The 12,489-nt window shown below is 43.1% G+C and overlaps 1 protein-coding gene and 1 long non-coding RNA gene across 8 annotated transcripts in view; one reads left to right on the forward strand and one right to left on the reverse strand.

Annotated features, from left to right (window-relative positions):
* ATXN1 (ataxin 1) overlaps positions 1-12,489 on the reverse strand; it is a 218,803-nt gene that overhangs the window by 100,036 nt on the left and 106,278 nt on the right. For 5 of the 6 annotated variants that reach the window (XM_040586213.1, XM_040586211.1, XM_040586215.1 and 2 more), the window contains one exon: positions 6,055-6,145. The exons of the other annotated variant lie outside the window; for it this stretch is intronic. The gene's annotated coding sequence lies outside the window, so the exon portion shown is untranslated. The remainder of the gene's footprint in view (positions 1-6,054; positions 6,146-12,489) is intronic. 6 annotated transcript variants of the gene reach the window in all.
* On the forward strand, positions 432-7,977 carry LOC121084578. Of its 2 annotated transcripts, none has more exons than XR_005826807.1 (2): positions 432-680; positions 5,636-7,977. It is a non-coding gene; the product is annotated as an uncharacterized LOC121084578 (long non-coding RNA). The 2 variants fall into 2 exon arrangements; XR_005826806.1 differs by having other exon boundaries at positions 5,639-7,977.

A 12,489-nucleotide genomic window follows, 5' to 3' on the forward strand; every position in this document is an offset into this window, starting at 1 on the left:
ATCTATTTTTCATATCCCTCTGCCGGACTCTCATCTCTCTGGTTTAAAGGAGAATAGCACAGTGCTTAACCCTGGGAAAAAAAACTCCCACCACTGCTCAGGAATGACTCCCCCTCATAGCATTTGGAGATTGCATTAATCACTTTGCAAGGAAGTCCCAGCCCACTCTTAGCTCACCACCGCAGCATGGGCACCTGGCTGGGCCAAGCTGAGGTGCTACAAAGCTCTGCACTTGGGAAGTTGGGATATGTGGCCTTTCCTCTGCACTCCTCTCAACACCATTTCTCCATGCACGGCTATGATTCCTCCCCAGCTCTTTCCAGTCCAACAAAACAAAACAAACAAACAAACAAAAAAAAGCCTTAACCAGACAGGAGCAATGCTGGCCAAGTGCCTTCTGCTCCAAACACCAGCACCAGCTTGGGCAAGACGTGAGGAAATGCAACCATGTCACATGGGAAACAGCTGAGCTATGGCAAACAACAGCCAGCAACTAACCAAAAAGTGCCCAACCCAGCAGCTGTCTTTTCCAAGAGGAAAGGCTGCCCTCTGCTACCCCTGCCGCCCCCAGCAGAGCTGGAACACCTTCTCAAATATCCTTTGTCCGCCACAGCAGTCCAGCAAACATTACCTCCTAATCACTCCCACCGTACACAAATCCCTTCCTGGCTTGGTGCAAGGTGAGTACAAAGTTTTTGCTAATCTTGCATTTATTTTAATTTTTTCCCCTCCCTTCCCACGTCATGTGAATTATCCCCGTTTCCCAGCTTCAAAGAGTTAATGTAAGAAAGAACCACCCTAGCATGTGCTTCATGCAAGGGTAAGTGGACTGGCCAGCTACCAAAGCAGATTGTTAAAAGACTGCACCAAGCTCCTGATTTTTTTCCTTCAGCTGCAATAAACGTTAAGAATTTCGTGTGCACATAAATGTAAACCTAGACCACATCTGCTGATAAAGTGAAGTCTTTGTGCTTGCACAACTGCCGTTAACTGTACACAAAATACTTAAATTTCATGAATTCTACATTCAAAAGCTGACCTGCAGTCTGCCCAAGGCAACCCACGTGAATGGCACACTCAGCAGAATTGCACATTAAAGACAGAGGGGAAACAGACTCTGCTATAATACAAAATCAGACTGCTAGGAAAGTGAATCGTTTGTGCAACTGCTAAACGCTCAGAGTATTTTGGGCACACTACCACACCAGATTAAAACACGTCTATTCGAGTTCTCATCTGAAAGGCAGTGCTAGGTAACAGGTTTGTGTTATTTGCCCCTTTCATCACAGGCTCAAGCGAAACCGGTGCCTTCAGGACTGTCATACTCCACTATTAAACTTTTCTTTTTAATTAATCGAGGCTACTCTGCTATTTGCAGATTTTTACATTCCTGCAACTGCATTAATAGCTTGGAGGAGAGTGTATGTCTGTATGCACGTCATTTCTTCCCAAAATCTCTTGGGAAACTTAAGCTGTAGGTCTTGGCCATCAGCACTCATACTTCTTCTCTGAAGATAACTGAATTCTGATACAGTCTTCTAATTTTAACTTATTTCTTGGGGAGATACTCCCTCTTTACATGCATACATGTCAGACACCGATCGTGTTCTAGCAGAGTTCCCTTGGTTAATTATTACCAAATCGTTTGAAGGTTTCTCCATCACAGATCAGGTATAAGCAGCCAAGACCTACCTAATCTCTAGACTGTTTCATTTTGAATGGCACAAATGACCTTGGGCCAGCTTATTTCCATGTTGGTTCATGCTCTGCTTTGCTGTGACCTTCCCCTGAAGAAGACAATTCAGGACCCTCTTGTCCCAAACACACTCATCTCCTGTTTCACATTTTTTCCTATTTCAAGTCTACCATAACTGACCTATAGGCATGAAATCCACCCCGTGATGTGACAGCAACCCTTTCTACAGCCTGAATTTAATCATTATTATTTACACAACCATTATTAACATAATTAACAACAGCAAAATATTTTAATTTACACTGCTAGCAAATTCAATTTTCACATCCATAATCAACAGAATTACGCATACAAACAGACATTTACTCTTAGATGCTGGGCTTGGAGACACAAACAGAGGAAGTGAATTTCATAGTTGGCCCAATGGCATCTGTACCTAATACTGGAACCTCAAGTTAAGCAGAAGTCTGTGGTAATTTTCAGTTATCCAGTACATTCCTAGTTCATGACTAGTTAATTTAAAAAAAAAAAAAAAAAAAGACAGAGAGAAGGAAAAAAGCTTATGTTAAAACTCATACCCACATTTCAAAGACCTAACTGTATTGCAAGGTGCACAGTAGATCATGCTCAGAGTATTTAATGCCTAAGTATCAATCAAGAATTTTGGGTGTTTCTGCTCAGGGATGCTTAATTTTGTGATCCATGTGGAAGGCCACCCCTAACAGAAAAAAACCCAACAACAAACCTCTCTGCAACAAAAATGAAAAAATTTAAGTTGGAATCCAAAGATCTTTGGATTGAGAAGTGCAGTGGTATTGCACAGGCATTGCACAGACCCCATCTACTGGCTTTTCAGAAGACTGAGAATTGTAACAGTGGCAAGGCAAGTTTACCTGGCATTGTTACCGAGCAATGCTTGTGAGTTTCGTGCTTGATGAAGATGCAAGAGACAACCACCTACCCCAGGTAAGGCACAAAGCAAACCAGAACTGATAAAACTGTTCAGAGCCTGCAATGATACAAACACAGGTCATAGGCTAAAAAAAAAAGTCACCCAAATCATTACAGCATCTTGCATGTTCCAACAGAAACATAACAGAGGAGTTGGAGGAGAAAATATTCCAGCTGACAAAGGCCTTGGTTGTGCTGCATGCCCGCTGTGGGGCCTGCCTTGCTGTCCTTAGACACAGGGGTAATGTCCAGCAGAACAGATATAGGTAGCAGATATGTACCCACTGCAGAGACTTCGGTCAGCGCTGCCACTGTGCCACCACTGCAGCATGTGGCGAGCAGAGCCACTGTAACTTTTAATTCAAGAAGGCTGCACACCACTTCATTAGAAGGATTCCCAACAGACTTCAGTCACCAAGTCAAAAAGGCAACTTGAGTGACACTGTGGCAATCAGGATGTTTGACCACGGCAAATCAAAGAATCTGCTCAGCTCTTCTGAAAGCTACCCAAAGCCAGTGCCATCTCCCACTCTCCTAATAGTCTGCAGTGCTTGAATAGCAGATGGCAAAAAGTACTGAGATTAAATGCAGTGCTAACAGCAGCTGGGAACACTATTTTTGGCCCTGCAGTGCCTAATTGTCACACTTTTTTTCCCAACAGTCAATCTGTAGTCTTATGAGATAAGATACATTGAAATCTGTCAATACACTCTTTATCTTAATGTGAAACTTTCATGGGCAGGTAGGCTGTTACTGACAGTCGGACTGAAATACATGGTGGTCCACGACTGTTGTGGTTTAACCCCAGGCGGTAACTAAGTACCACGGAGCCGCTCGCTCACAAACCCCTCACCCAGAAGGATAGGGATGAAAATCGGAAAGGAATGTAAAACTCAAGGGCTGAGGTAAGAACAATTTAATAATTGAAATAAAATAACACAAAGCCAATAATAATAGTAGCAGTTGCAATGAAAAGGAAGGAGAAAGGGACCTGGCAACAACTAAAAACATCGGTGTGCTATCAACATTATTCTCACACCAAAACCAAAATACAGCACTGCACCAGCTACTAAGAAAATTAACTCCATCCCAGCCAAAACCAGGACAATGATGCGGATTCGGGTGAGTCTCAATGTCTTTTCACTTGTGACCTGCCCTGGATTTCAAATTAGTTTCTTTAGGAAGCACTTGGTTCTTAATATGCCAGTGCTTTGTCACACAGATGCATAATAGATATGTTTTCTAGCAAAAGCTGAAATCACAGAAATTTTATTTGCATATAGGGTCAGAGCTGTTTTGAAAACAGACTTTTCAGTTATCTATGATGTTTGGAGGAACTCACTGTTGCAGAAAGAAAATACTATTTTTCCTTCATTTGCTACTGTCCCCATCAGGACCAAAGTCTGCTCTTGCATCCAGTGCAACTTCAGCCGAGTGTCCTGGAGTGAGAGTGATGCAACACATTAAATGTCCAATTTTCAAATAATAGATCTAATTTATTTTTAAAATACTGTCTTTACTCAAAGCATTTTAAATCAACCATTTGATAAGAGACCACTGTCGGTGTTGACCCCTTGTTTCCGTTTTCTGTGCTGAAGTTGTGAAGGTATACCATTTTAAGCTGTACACCAGCCAAGGAGAGCACAGTGATGGGAAACTGGTATTTGTGTTTTGTCAGTACCAGCAAAGGTGTGTCTGCACAAAGCTGCGATAACTGTCAGCACCTCAAAGCAATGTAGATCTTTGCTTGTTTGTGCACCAGGCAGTCTTAAGAGCTGCAGATCTCTTGCTTCTAAGCACTAGTATCTCTAACTTCAGCTATATAAGCTCCTCAAATTAAACAGCATATTCATCAATTTCTAGGAATACCACAGTCTGGATGACATATTACTCCCGTGTTCGGTTTCTTCTGGACACAAAGGCGTCCTAGAGGTCTTAAAACTGAGCCCTTCTTCAGCTCCAACTGGAGCGGGACCAAGTGTCCAGCACTGGCACCAGACCCACGGCAGTGCCAGAGCATTTCAGAAACGAATCCAAGAGCTGGGGAGGTGTTTTTAGGAACCCTTTGCAGAAGGCACTTCTGCCAACAAGGTTCGGCGCGGTTTCTGCTGGTGACTTGAGAAGGCATATTGAATGTCAACTGGTATGTTTATCTTCTTTAAACACTGAACTTCCTTTCAAACAACGTCTAATAGGTCAGGTTACTGGTTTAATACAAATGGAAACTGATCAAAAGACCTAAGATTATTTGGCTGGCTTAACTTGAAACCTTTTCCTGCTTTAGTTTCCACGCAAAATATATCAAAAGAGTATTCCTATCAATGGAAAGCCTATAAACTAAGTATTTAAGGCAATGGGGAAAACTGGGTTGTGGAGAAAAAAACCCAGTCCCCACCCAGACCAACTTAAGGGCCACCTCCACAGATTTTCACAAGAGCTACTCCGGAAAATAAAACTCGGGAACCATGCTATGTAAGGACATTTGAAAATGTTGTTCCTTATCCACAAAAGGCAGTTTCTTCACAGTTGCCATCACGGTTCATTTGGCTAGGGACAAAAGTGGCTGGCAAACTAGCGTAAAAAAAGTAAATACTGGCATTTTAAGTGCTGTCTCTAAGCAAAGATAAACAGCAGTGGTCAAACGACAACCGGCCAACTCTCTCTCCATGGATATTTGAAGGGACAATGGCTGGGAACCACCTGGATGACGGCTGTCAATCCATTTAAATGTAGAAATGCTTTCATAATTTCACGGCAGAACAAGTATTTCTTTTTGTCTGCACACTTTTTAGTAAACATGAACAGTAACTACAGAGCAGAACATAGATGCCCATTAACAACGCCAACAACAATTACTGCTATGTCTAAGAATCAACAAAAAACCCACATACCAGTGTATTCCAAAGGCATTCGCTCACAAAGCAAACTCACTCCACGCAAGCCCAAGCACAGAAACCTGATAGTATCTCATGATTTATGTTCTCTCAGCAGGTTGTACTGGGTCCTCCAGATTCCGGGCTTGCCTTTGAAAGCAATTAAGTTTCTAGCACTTCTGGGAGCAACAAAAGCTCTTACTACAAAAATCTGCGTGCTGCACTCTCGCCGAGTCTGCAGCCTGGCAGAATGAAACAACAGCACTGAGAGGTGTGAACTTCCCCCACTTAACTCATCTGGGAGTGTTAGTCCGCAAAGGGCCATCTCTAAACTTTGAAGCTATTTCCAAATTATATCTTTGTCCAGCGCCCAAACAGCCAGCTGCTGCTGTGACCTGGAGAACACTTGCAAAGCCCTCTCTCAGCCTGGAAAGAAAAATCCCTTTCTGCACCAGCCCGCACGCAGGAAACACTGCAAGTTCAGCTACTGTGAACCATTCTAATTACTCAGCAAGACAAAGTACCCTTACTTACATTACGGCATGTCCAGAAAACACGATGAAACCTGGATCCTGCTGTGCAGCACCTGCTCCATGGAGTTTACAACTTGCAGAGTAAGCTGTACCTAAGGGAAGGCAAGGGCAAGACACGCATGTACAGAAGTGAGCAACAGGCATTTCACGCTAATCTGTGAACGCTGCTTTTGAATTATTACAGCACATGAATGCTGCCTGATCAAAAGATAGGTCTGTGGTATGCCTCTGACTGAATAAAACAGATTAACAGCAAAGTCAAATTACTAAACACATGGCCCCAACAACAAAAACTATTCAGACTGCCTGGACAAGGCACAGCATCTTTACCTCCTCAAGAAAAGAAAAAGCCCAAGCCATTTCCCATCACTGTGCTTGCTCTAGCTGTGCTACAGACAGAGACAATCTCCTGAAGCCAGAGCAAGAGCAGCGAGATGGGTTGAGAAACAAGGCGGCTGGGTGCATGGACCGACAGGCTCTGCAGCAGCTGCCCAGACCGCCAGATCTCAGACCTGAGTAAACACAGAAGGGCAACTCCTTCCAGGCAGGGTGGTGAGCCGCCTCGTTCACCACACGTCCACTGGCCTAATAGCACACACAAGGGCAGTTACTAAGGGGTCGCTCTTACAGGGGGAGTTCACACATCATTTACTCTGTGGCAAAACTTGCCAAGACCAACGTTTTCTCATGTCAACTTCTTCCTGCGCCTTGAAACGCTGCATGTTTGGGTTTCAGAGTTGCTGAATCCTCGTAACTCTGAAATCAGCTGGAGCAATACCTATTCAGCACCCAGGGAAGTCGCCAACAGGTGCTGTGATAATTTTGTTTTTTACTTGTCAGTGTGCCCGTTTCCTCTGCTATACAGTAAGATGCTCAACTCCTTGAACACTGTGCAAGCAAGCAACACAGATAATTTCAAATGGTGTCATTTTCAACATGATTTAAGCCTAGTTATGAGAGTTAACCCAGCTCTATTTCCTTGCTGACATCATCTGTGGTTTCACAGCCGTATTTTTTTGTATCTCTCACTCACCTGTTGCTATGCAAGGACTTACAAATATAGGGAAATGACTTATCAGGGAGACCTGGACCAAGAATGACTTTCTATCAATCAGATTTAGAAGACTTAAGTCATAAAAAACATTTCCCCTTTGTCTCCTTCAGTTAAAGATGCAGTCATTTTCAGCAACCAGAGGTAAGCACTTTCAGAGACAGAAATCTGCTTAAGAAAGCATGCTGGCAGAAGTGTAAAATGCTTTAATGTCCTTTAAGCCCTCTTTAAAATGCTTAACATCTTTTGATAGAAAGTACTGAGCAACTGCAAACTTGGTCACAAACAGTTCGTTACACATACATACACAGACATGGCAAGAATGTTAAGTCAAAAACTTAAAGACAAGGAAATACCAGAAATATGGCCAATTGTTCAACACCTCATCTTCTTTCTTAATTTTATGATCACATAGGGGTTTTTTCACAGGAAATGGTGTCATTCATGGTATAGTAGAGTTGGTGTTACTGAATAAGCAACACTCAGTAGTTTGCTTCATTCTCACTATTAAAAATGGTCCTAAACCCTATGCTTTAAAAACAGAACAAGCTATTTCCTTATGGGTTATTTTCTGGCTGTCACCCTATTACCTAACTGCCTGATATACTAAAATTAGCACATGCTCGCAACATCCCTGTAAGAAGGTTTTTTCCCCATTGCACAGACTGAACTGAGACTCAGAGACTGAGGTTGTGGACAAAGGTCCCTTCCAAACCCAGCTACGCCACTCGATGAGGTTTTCCTCCCACACACATGCTTGGCACCAGCTGCCCCTCTTCCTGTGATGACTGTCTCCCTTCAGAAGTGCTAGCAGTCTGGTGTAAAAGCGTTTTGTAATCCGTTATGGTGAAAATAAACCGGAGCGGCTACAAACTACTCTTCATGCTCTTTTATGCTAACCCAGTTTTGCCTCCAACAGCTGGGGAGAACTCGCTCCACCCCAGAGCAGACCTACAGAGGGTCATTTCCAAGGGGAGGTGCAGTGAGCATGTCGAAGCTTGTGCTGACACAGGCAGACCCAGAAGAGGACACGTGCACATAAAACCAGACCAAAATCATTACCAGGGCTGAAACTTTCAAATGGAAACAAACAGACCTCTTCCACTGGAGGCACTAACATTACTGCGAGCAGGAGCAGAGGACTGGACCTCATGTGAACCAGAACCGCAGGGTTAAGACACGCAGTGTGCATTCGCAGATTCACGCTGACAGCACAAGAACAGTTAAGACTAAGGGATATGAACAGGTAGGAGGAGATACGCTCACATGAGGTACTACTGCCAGCAAGACACTTGCTGCACCCTCTTGGAGATTACTTCTCCACCACTGAGCTGCTTGTACAAACTGCATGAATGCTCCTCATCCACTTCAGTGCAAAGTTACACACTTGGAACAGACTTAGCAGCAGTTTAAGCTAAACTGTGTGGTTTCGCATCAGGGTTGTTGCACTGATGCAGAGGGACAGCACCTGCACAGTTCAATCTGCTGTTTCAGTAGGGCTGTGAGGCTGTATCAAGCGCTTGGACTATAACAAACAGAGGTGCAATGATCTTCTATCTTCACACCAGACGGGACAAGCAGCACCCAACTGCAGCCTCAGGAGTCACAAACTCCATCTCAATGTACAGAACACAAATTTCCCTCTGACCTTTCCTTCTGTGGCTTCTGCTGCTTCCTTCATCAGACTCTTCACCCCAGTTTCCTCCTGGGACCTCATCTTAATAACAATCCCATCACAATGGCTCCAAAATGCTGTCCCCACACTTAGTGATTTGAGCCAGAACTGCCCTCACATCTCCTTGTTCAGACAGTTCCATGTTCCCCAACATTTCTCCTGAGCACATGTCCCATAGCCTGTATTTTCTCTCCATCCTCTCCTGCTCCACCCTGTCTGGGCAACCAACAGCTTTGCTGAAAACGCAGGAGGACATCTCCTCCCTCTGCCTTCCCACGCTTAGGTCCACAGACTCCTAGGGAGACACATCGAGCGGTATCAAAGCAAGTCCTTCAGCTTTGACATACAGTATGCTCAGTGCAGCACCACCTAATGAGCTCCTGCTGTGTAGGTACAAAATGAGCCATTTCAGAGTTTATAAACTGACTGACGCTGGACAAATCTTCCTGCAAATGAGAAGGCAGATATCCAATACCAGGGCAACTCTACAGCCCAATTCCAAATATCCACACCCAATTTTGAAGGTGCTACACAGCTACTCGATGAAACAGCTGGCCAATTTTTTTTAAAAAAAGGTACAAAAATGCAAGGGTTTGTATCTTGTTATCAAGACAACCTAAATCATTCACATTAAAATGTAAAAAGGAAGAACAATCAATAGGAAACTGCTACCAAGTTGGAAAAAATGTCACTTTAAAAGATTACCTTGGGAAAATGCTAGAAGTTGTGCAAGGTTGATTGTTGGCAGGTCAACCAGCTTTTCTTAAATCACTTGCTATTTCCTACAGTTATAACTGAGAAAGTCCCTTAAACAAATCTATGGTGTAGAATAAAAATAAAAGAAGATTATAGCCTCCAGTGATGTCTGGACATAGCTCAACAGGAGAAATACAGACTGTAATAAAGACTCTGCCTATTAACAGCACAATAGATGGTGAATGCAGAAGTCAAGACATCGTTATGTGCAGAGATTTTTTTGATTCAGATATGCAAGAGACAGGAAATCCAAGTGTCACAGTCACAGCCTATTTACAAAAATTAGAAGGAAGTGTTGATTGGTTTCTATAGACACAAACATTGATATTCACACTAGAATCAAACAATTGTTCTTATGACTGGAAGCAAGGTCAACTCTGATCATTGCAGTTCAGCAGACACTGAAAGCCAGCAAGAAAATCCTGTTGATACATAACCTTCACCATTTAAGAGTCAGATGATTCACCTACAACAAAGCAAATAAGATTACTTTAAAATAAACATTTAGTTCCTTCTTCACAAAAATATGTAGGTTTTCAGCAGATGACTCAAATGTGAAAGTTTGTGGTCTTTGCTCTGGCAGCTAGGCGGGCTGGATTCTGATCCACTATGCAAATTACTCAAGTGTTTTTCCTTTTCTAGGGTGCCAGTTGCACCCCTGAAATCTGCTGCAGAGGGGACCACTGCTGCTACTGAGCCTCAGAAGAAAAGAGCAAATGAGGTATTATATGTTTTTTCCCCAAAGGTTACTACCACCCAGTTTTATGGCATGACAGAGAGAGGAGTTGTAAAGTTGCTTTCTCCTTGTGTAATACTTCCAAAATAGAAGTGAAAGGTCTAATTTCTTAATTTTATTGAAAGAGAGGCAGGCAGATTCTCCCATGGAACATTCCAAATCCATGCTTTGCAGAGCATCCTTTCAAGACCGATGCCAGATCTCTCAGATTATAAGAAAGGTGTACAAGCAGGGAAAAGAAGAAAAATGCAAAACAGGTCCTGTTTACATGGGATATTTCCCTTTGTGGGATGGCACCTTCCTATCAGCACAAACTTCACTTGTGGCCTTGGTGCTTACTACTTACTCTCCTCCCCACAACAAGAGGCAAAGCATACGTTGGCAGGAATGATTTAAACCCCAGAAGATTCTTACAGAGCAGCAGGCTGGCAGCCTCCAAATGCATGGGCAGAGCAGACCTACAGATGGTCTGATCTCTCAGGCCCTCCACTAGAAACCAGGGAGCTGGGAACAAGTCTTCAAAGGGTCTTAAAGCACTGCTGAGACTTTCTGAAAGCTGAAAGATAAAAGTCAGGGATCTAAGCCCCATCGTACTGTATGACACAAACTTTGTCTTGTTCAGGTGTCTTCAAACATCAACAAGCTCCACCTATTTCTAACAGTAAATATAGAAATACCTGACTTTTACCGTAACAGACTACATCTACACTGGGAGAGCATGAACCATTACCGCCGTATCTTTGTGACCATGCTGAGAGCTGTATTATAAAGAAAGGCTGTGCATTTTTTTTCCCCCATCTAGACACAGCTTTAAGTTGCTGACTACTGTATTAAGTTGGACTTCCTGGCTCTCATCTATCTGAATCAAACAAACAAGCTCTGCAAACATTCTTGTCTTGTCTTCTGCATTCACCCATTATATAGGTCTATTATACAAACCAAGCTAAACTTTTTCTTCCACTGGAAAGGTAAATATATATATGGAAAGCACCAAAATGCATGCAAGCACAGGTCAGCAGGCTTTCCTAGTAACCCTAAAGAGTTAGGCAAGATCAAAGAAGCAGCAAGGAAAATGGAAACCTTCCTCCAACTGGAGAGGAAATGAAACTAAGCCAAACCAAGAGTATTCTACCAAAGTCTCATGGTAAGGTCTCTGGCTGGAGAGCTCCATTCCTCCATCTGGTGAATGTCTCTTGACTACAGAAAAAATAAACGCAGTACAAGGGAATGTAGCTGCAACCTGATGCAAGTGCCATGCTGAGCAACAAGTTTACCCAAATCCTCTCACTCACAAGCAGAACTGCTGCCAGAAAGAGCAAACCAAGTCCAAAAATATGCTTATTTTCTGAAAAAGAGTAACTGTTCAGAACATGAGACAAGGCATAGATGTGTATGGCCTGACTTTTATTTCATAGCGCATACTGGAGTGCATTCTGATTCACATGAGGTTTTGATACTCTACCCACCAACACATACATCGCTTGGTGTCAGGCACTTACATCAATAGTTGAGGCAGGTAAGCAGTAACGACTCACCCTCCATGTCCTTAAAATTATCTTGATTTTCCTTTGAGTCTTCCAGAAAATCAGATATACAGATCTCTCGTCCTGACAATTCATCAGTCTCCAGACTATGCAGCAAGTCCCCATAATGTTTCAGTTTGGCTAGCAGAGCAGTGAAGAGGCGTGGAAAAAAAACCCCACTGACTAGTGAAGAAATTCAGGGCAAGAAAATAACCCAGAATTACCTGGACTGTGTCCAGGCCTCTTCACAGCTTTATGAAGAAGAATGTTAGGAAGCAGAGGATGTATGTTTTGATTTCAGAGACCCAGTTTCCTGAGTGCAGCATGAAAGAAATGCAGACTACCAAGGGGTGTGAGGAAGATTTCCATCACCGTAATTCAACAGATAATGCTTTGGTACAAACCCACATGAGTTCTTCTAGGTTGAGAAGCTACAGCAACTTACGACAGATGAGAATGTCCCTCCCTGTATCTTATGAAACACAATTATTTAAGTTCAGATCATTACGGACTTGCCATAACAGATACCCTAAAACATTAGTAACTTTGGAACAGGAAATCTCAAGGGACAGCCTACGCAGCATGCCTGAGACAGGTGCAGGGCAGGAGAGCAAAGGGCTCCGAAGAAAAGGGAGTTTCCTGGAGCACGTGTGAGCATTTAGGAAAAGCATCCTTGAGTCTGAGATCACACTGGA

The sequence above is a fragment of the Falco naumanni genome, chromosome 3 (assembly GCF_017639655.2).
Source record: "Falco naumanni isolate bFalNau1 chromosome 3, bFalNau1.pat, whole genome shotgun sequence".
NCBI lineage: Eukaryota > Metazoa > Chordata > Aves > Falconiformes > Falconidae > Falco > Falco naumanni.